This window comes from Magallana gigas, chromosome 4 (genome assembly GCF_963853765.1).
Source record: "Magallana gigas chromosome 4, xbMagGiga1.1, whole genome shotgun sequence".
Lineage (NCBI taxonomy): Eukaryota > Metazoa > Mollusca > Bivalvia > Ostreida > Ostreidae > Magallana > Magallana gigas.
In genome coordinates this window covers 39,132,321-39,138,320 of record NC_088856.1, presented here as the reverse complement: position 1 = coordinate 39,138,320, position 6,000 = coordinate 39,132,321, and the positions used below count along the sequence as shown (strand labels likewise).

At 32.3% G+C, this 6,000-nt stretch overlaps 1 long non-coding RNA gene across 1 annotated transcript; it reads left to right on the top strand.

The window, feature by feature from the left end:
• Positions 1-2,699: 2,699 nt before the first annotated feature.
• Positions 2,700-5,064, top strand: LOC136274404 (uncharacterized). Its single transcript, XR_010712722.1, has 3 exons — positions 2,700-2,777; positions 3,071-3,160; positions 4,618-5,064. It is a non-coding gene; the product is annotated as an uncharacterized lncRNA (long non-coding RNA).
• The last annotated feature ends 936 nt before the right edge of the window (positions 5,065-6,000 follow it).

Here is a 6,000-nt window from a genome sequence, read left to right as displayed (position 1 = left end):
GTTTTTGCCTATGATGCACATCTGTTATGTATCTGACAGTGGTCAATATTTGATCACTCATTAAGCTTTTCCTGATTACCTTATTATTTTTATCTAAAGTTCATTTTTTTGTAGCGATGGGGCGTTTTTTTTACTACCGGTGGCATAGTCTATGTCACAGCATTTGGCCATTGTTCCTGCCTCATTGAATTTCAATAAATTTGGAATAAGGAAATCATTATCAAACTAATCAAGTTATCAACAATTTCCAGTATTTGATTGTACTAATTACATGTATAATTATTATAACAATTAAACATTCAATTACTTTTACAAAATTAAATGAGCAATACCATGATCAATTACCTTTCTTGCCATTTGCTAATTCTGTGATTTACTCTCTCTCTCTCTCTCTCTCTCTCTCTCTCTCTCTCTCTCTCTCTCTCTCTCTCATCTGTGTCATGTGGTCCGTTTTACAAAATTTCCCCAGATGTTTCGTAACATAGGTACCTGAAATATGCATGTATTATAACATAGGATGTTCATAAAATTTGCCATAACTGTTTCACGAAATGTTTTTAGCGTTGACTTATCTTTAGACATATTGTAAACCACGCTTATATCAAATTGTTAATTATAAAGAGATAATATGATAGCTGAATTTGGACCAACATCAACAATTTGAAGAAAAAAAATGTTCATGAATGTAATCAAACCGATCTTGTATAATACACGAACACACCTTTTCTTCCTCATTTTTAACTTTTCAGAATTTTGGGCTATTTTTATTATCCGTAAAAATTGCTAGAAAATCTCTGGAAAACAGAAAATTTGTTTTGTCTGATTATACTTAACATGCATGTGGATTTTGGTAAACAATTCAGCTGAAACTCAATATTAGACAAAAATCATAGGCCATAGAGTGGTTATTTTCCAACTATCCCCTTTCGCCTACTCCTTGACCTTATTGCACTGACCAGAAATAATATCAATTAAACAAAAAGCAATGGTAAACTGAGCAGCTGGTGACAAATTTTATAAAATATTATACGATAATTCACTGATTTGTTCATTTAGGATTATTACATCATTCATTTTCATGCGAGAAGAATCAATTCAAAAACTCCACAGTTAAATTCTATTCTTAAACATGTCCGTCTCCTTAGCTGACTAGAGTCAATTTCGTCAAGTTCCTCTGTTAGCGGAAAATTCTTTGCGTCCGGTAGATATTGATTCCAGTCTGAAAAATCATGGGCAAATGGTTGACCAAAATGCAACATGCAAAGTACCAAAGTACAGATACACAACCCTTCAACTCTGGACCGAGTTCTACATCTACAATACCAGGTAGTTACATGGGATTCATCAAACCTAATTCAGAGCAGGTACATGTAGGATCTCGACAAAAGTGACAACTTTGAAGTTTGGCTCCAATTAAATTAGGATCTAGTTGGTGTATTTATGAATACGACTTTATTAGACAAACTTGATACGCCCTGTTTACTAATCCTCTAATCCCCTCTTATGTCCATGAATGGAGAGTTTGTTTTCTGATTCATTATTTAATGCCAGTGTCCTCTTCATTTGCCTTGATGGTCTCTTTCAATATGAAGCTGCAAGTCATTGGTTAGTTTTGAAAGGTATAACAGTTCGTATTCAATAACTTCAACGGTGTCATCTCTGATGAGTGCTTGCAAGAATTTGTTATGTATAGATATTGCTATGGAAATGTCGTCTCCAACAAAAGGTATAAGAGAGAGTGGAAGAATTAACTCCGTCTAAGTATTGTACGATTGTCGCAAAAACCGTAACAGATAATTTTTTCTGAATGATTTATATAATTTCCATCTGACACGAGAATATCAGGATGCAAAACCATGACCAAAGAAGGACTATTGAGTTTCTTCTGAGTTCTCTTCCCCTGTCACAAGTATGTGGCGTTGGATATTAGTTGTGTAAAGTAAATACACAAACACGTCCTCGCTCTTTGAATATGTGTGTCACGGATTGACGACATATATGTCAACATGTCTTGTTCAAAGCCTGCGTTTTTGATAATAACAACATGCAATAGTCGCCATTAATGATAATTTTAACAGTGAATCTAATTACCTTATTTTTAGCCAACAAAATCATAGACAGAGCGTTGTTAAAAATGCATTTGTTCAAAACAATACTATAGTGCTATTTCATGTCACATAAATGAATCATTAAACTTCATTCATTGATGCAATGGAAGTATATTATTGAATTGTTTTGAGTTTTCACTTTTATATCATTTTATTGTCGGTATAATATGTCTCAGAATCCTTCATATCAAGTCAATTTACATGTATCGTTAAGCTGCCTACCCTTCTTATAAATTGAAATATGGGGAATCCTTGAAGATGCGCGCTGTGGATGAGTGAACTTTATTTTGTTCTAACACCCTCTCTATTTGATAAATGTCACATATAAAATTAGGCCTATATAGTATAATTCATTTTAAAGTTGTAGTCCATTTTGATGTAAAACAAATAAAACAAAAACACTTAAAATACATGTAACACTAAATGTACAAATAATTGAGCAGCTGCTACATGCATTTTACATCTTTCGTGCAATGAAATATATTATAATAATATCTTGTTTCAACCTACAAGTTTAATATTTCAAATTAATAACTTTATTCTTTGATCGCTTGTATTTAAATATCAATTGTTCTGTAAATTTATAAATCCAGGACAAGGACGCGTATCTATATAACATCATTTCCCACGGACCATCTTGTTATATAATTTTCAGCTCAACCTTCCAACGTTTGATTTTTTTACATGCTTGTGTCCAATGTTTTATCTTTTTGTTCTTATTCCAATAACCGTGTTTCATTCTTTTATTTGAAAAAAAATGAAATACAACTTGCAATAGAAACGTCTCAGGCTTCTCCGACATAGCTCGGAAAAACACGAGCTCTGCCGAGGTGTGCCGGAAACGCCCGAAAATTTGCAAATGGCTAACTCAATGGTACATGATACAAATGCTGGTTTGTCTTATATCAATCATAATATTCATATGTCCTCTAAAATTCACTACATTTAACCTGATGTTTTAGATTTTAGATTTGTGACGTTTATGTATACCATGCTACAGAAAACTGATACTATTGCAACTTTAATGCTTATGGCAACTCTCCTGCATCAAGGTATTGTATATCTGTTTTAAATGAAATGAAATGACGCTTTGAATATATATTTACAAGTAAAGAAATATTGAAAGTATCGGATGTCCCCGAGTATGAAAGATATAAAAGATAAACGTAATTGCTATAATTACGATATGCATCTGAAACTTAGATTTCACTCTTCATATATATCCTTAATTATTTTCATTTCAGTTTACATATTCTTGTAAAAGAAGCATCAATATTTACTTTCCGTGTACTTAGATTTATATTATATTGAGGAAAACTGGATAAAAAAATAAGCAAATACGTTTTGGTTATACAACATACAGCAAAACTCGGTTATAACGAAGTCACTGGGACCTAAGAAATTACTTCGTTATATCCGTAATTCGTTTTAACCATATAAGAAATTCATTAAATTTAGATAGCTGGGGATCCAAGATGACTTCGCTATATCCGTGAATTCGCAATATCCGTGTTCGTACTACACAAGTTTTACTGTAATTATCTTTGTCTGTATACATTTGAATTTCATGCATGTATTTGTCTATAATGGAAAACTCTCACTGAAGTATTTTTTTTAGTCGCACGGGTTTTTAATTTGGACACCATTTTATATACGATGGCGGCGATTATTCTTCTTCAAACGTAGTTTTATGATTGTAAGGATTAGTAGTGCCACCGACCTGAACCTTTGACTATCGATATTGCCTAGGCACATTATATTTTGCATTTGCCTGTATTTAAGTATTATAGGTTGAAAAGAAGAGAAAGAGAGAGAGAGAGAGAAAAAGAGAGAGAAAGAGAGAGAGAGCATGCTCAATACGGAAACACCCCGAACTTATCTTAGCACTACTCATATGCATGCTGTCCTAAAGGTTTTGCAGGTCTTAAATTTAAGAGAGCTTTGAGAAACTTCCTTAAGTCATACACGTTCTATAGACTGTCATACTCTCAAGATATCTTCCTGAATATATATGTATGTCTTCATTTTTTTCGATATAATAAACCCTCCCTGATATCTTATTAGTAATATACATGTAATTATGGTTTTTCCTACATTTGTTGAATAGGAAAACTATTTGGCAAAACGTTGCAAACTGTGTCACCAAAATTCAATTTCAATAAGATTCTAAAATATACAAATGTTTAGAGAATTCAGTGGATAATTTGTTAAAGTGGCTCATTATACAACTGATTAAGATGGAAAGCATGATGCATAAGAAACATAAAAACGAAATAGGCAAAATAAGCAATTTTGGTGAAAAAAAAATATATGATTTTCTTAAAATGTGATTCAGTAGATATGAACAAAAGGCGTATTTAAATTCGAGATCTTCAGTCTACCAAGCCGAAAGTTGAAACAATTTCATTAACCATTCAAATTGCCGTCTTGTGACGCTCTTTCATAAAAAGAAAAAGAAACTAACTTTTTCTTTCTTTTGTTAATAGAATAACATTTTCCCTTTTTAAAGGATCATTAATTCCTGCGATAGGGTTTAGTGCAGTCCTTTCAAAGGATACCTAGCTAGGCGACAATCAAGCCATTAAATATGACAGAGTGCTGACCAATATTGGAAACGGATACGACAAGTGGTGCGGACACTTCACTGCCCCCCTAAAAGGACTTTATGTGTTTTCCTGCACTGTCATGGCTGTAAATGGTAATGATGTATCAGTCGAGATGGTTAAAATGGCCAAAAGATGATGAATGCTTATTCGAGTCGTTCTGCATGGGATACAGCGACAATTTCAGCTGCATTGGCTTTAGTGAAAGGAGACAAAGTTTGGATTCGACGTTTTTACAGTGGGCGACATATTCATGGGAATTATAACATGTTTTCTGGATACCTTATTTCTGGAAATATATAATACAAACTGTAAAGAGTCTTAAATATTGCACATTTGTTCTTTTTTTTAATTTAACTCTTACCGTATGTTAAATATTGATGCAATAAAACACATGTACATCGCTTATTTCACATCATTTCAAATAATGAGCAAGATTAGTGTTTATAAATAAACCTTATTGTTTTTAATTTATACTCAAATTTTTATTTGTAAACCATTTCTGTTTATACCATTGTTATTTTTCAAAGAACATTTTTTCAAACGATTTCTATCTATGTTATTATTAGAACGGATTTTTTAGATAGCGTCAATTCCGTCAGCTGCGTCAAGCATAAACAATTCATTCCGCCTGTGTGAAAATTTTTTGATTGGTCAACTCCTTTTTTAGGCGGGGTTTACATGATTCAAATATGATTCAAATATAGGGGGTTGTCGATATTTTGGAAAGATGAACTGTTCTGAAAAATCCCTCAGCTCTGGCATTGCATAAGCGTGTACAGATTGTCACTATATATTTATACACTTCTGAACTTATTTACTAAACATATATGTACATTGTACATGATAAAAACTTATCTATACATTATTATTTACAAAGCAAAGAAAAATGCAAATAAACAGTGTCACTTTGGTCAAAATGTCAATGGATGGGACATAGCGATGGGGTTATGGAACTCCTGAAACTGGCTATAGTGGTGTCATCGTCTGTAACCATTGCATTATTTTTGATTTACGAATGATAAAGATACGAACATTTTTAAAGAATAAAAATAATGATAAAAAACTAATAACATCAAATCTTTAATAAAAGAATAGCAACACAAAGTGAAAAAAAACCCATACTAACATATTTTGATTATTTACTTGTATGACAAGGATTCAATGTACTTAAAATACTACATCTAAACTACAATGTACTTAAATTCAAGTACCCTTAGTAGAAGAAAGGGTACCAAAATTAATGTTCAACTGTGTCTATTTATCGTTAGTGTACCCAGCTAATACAG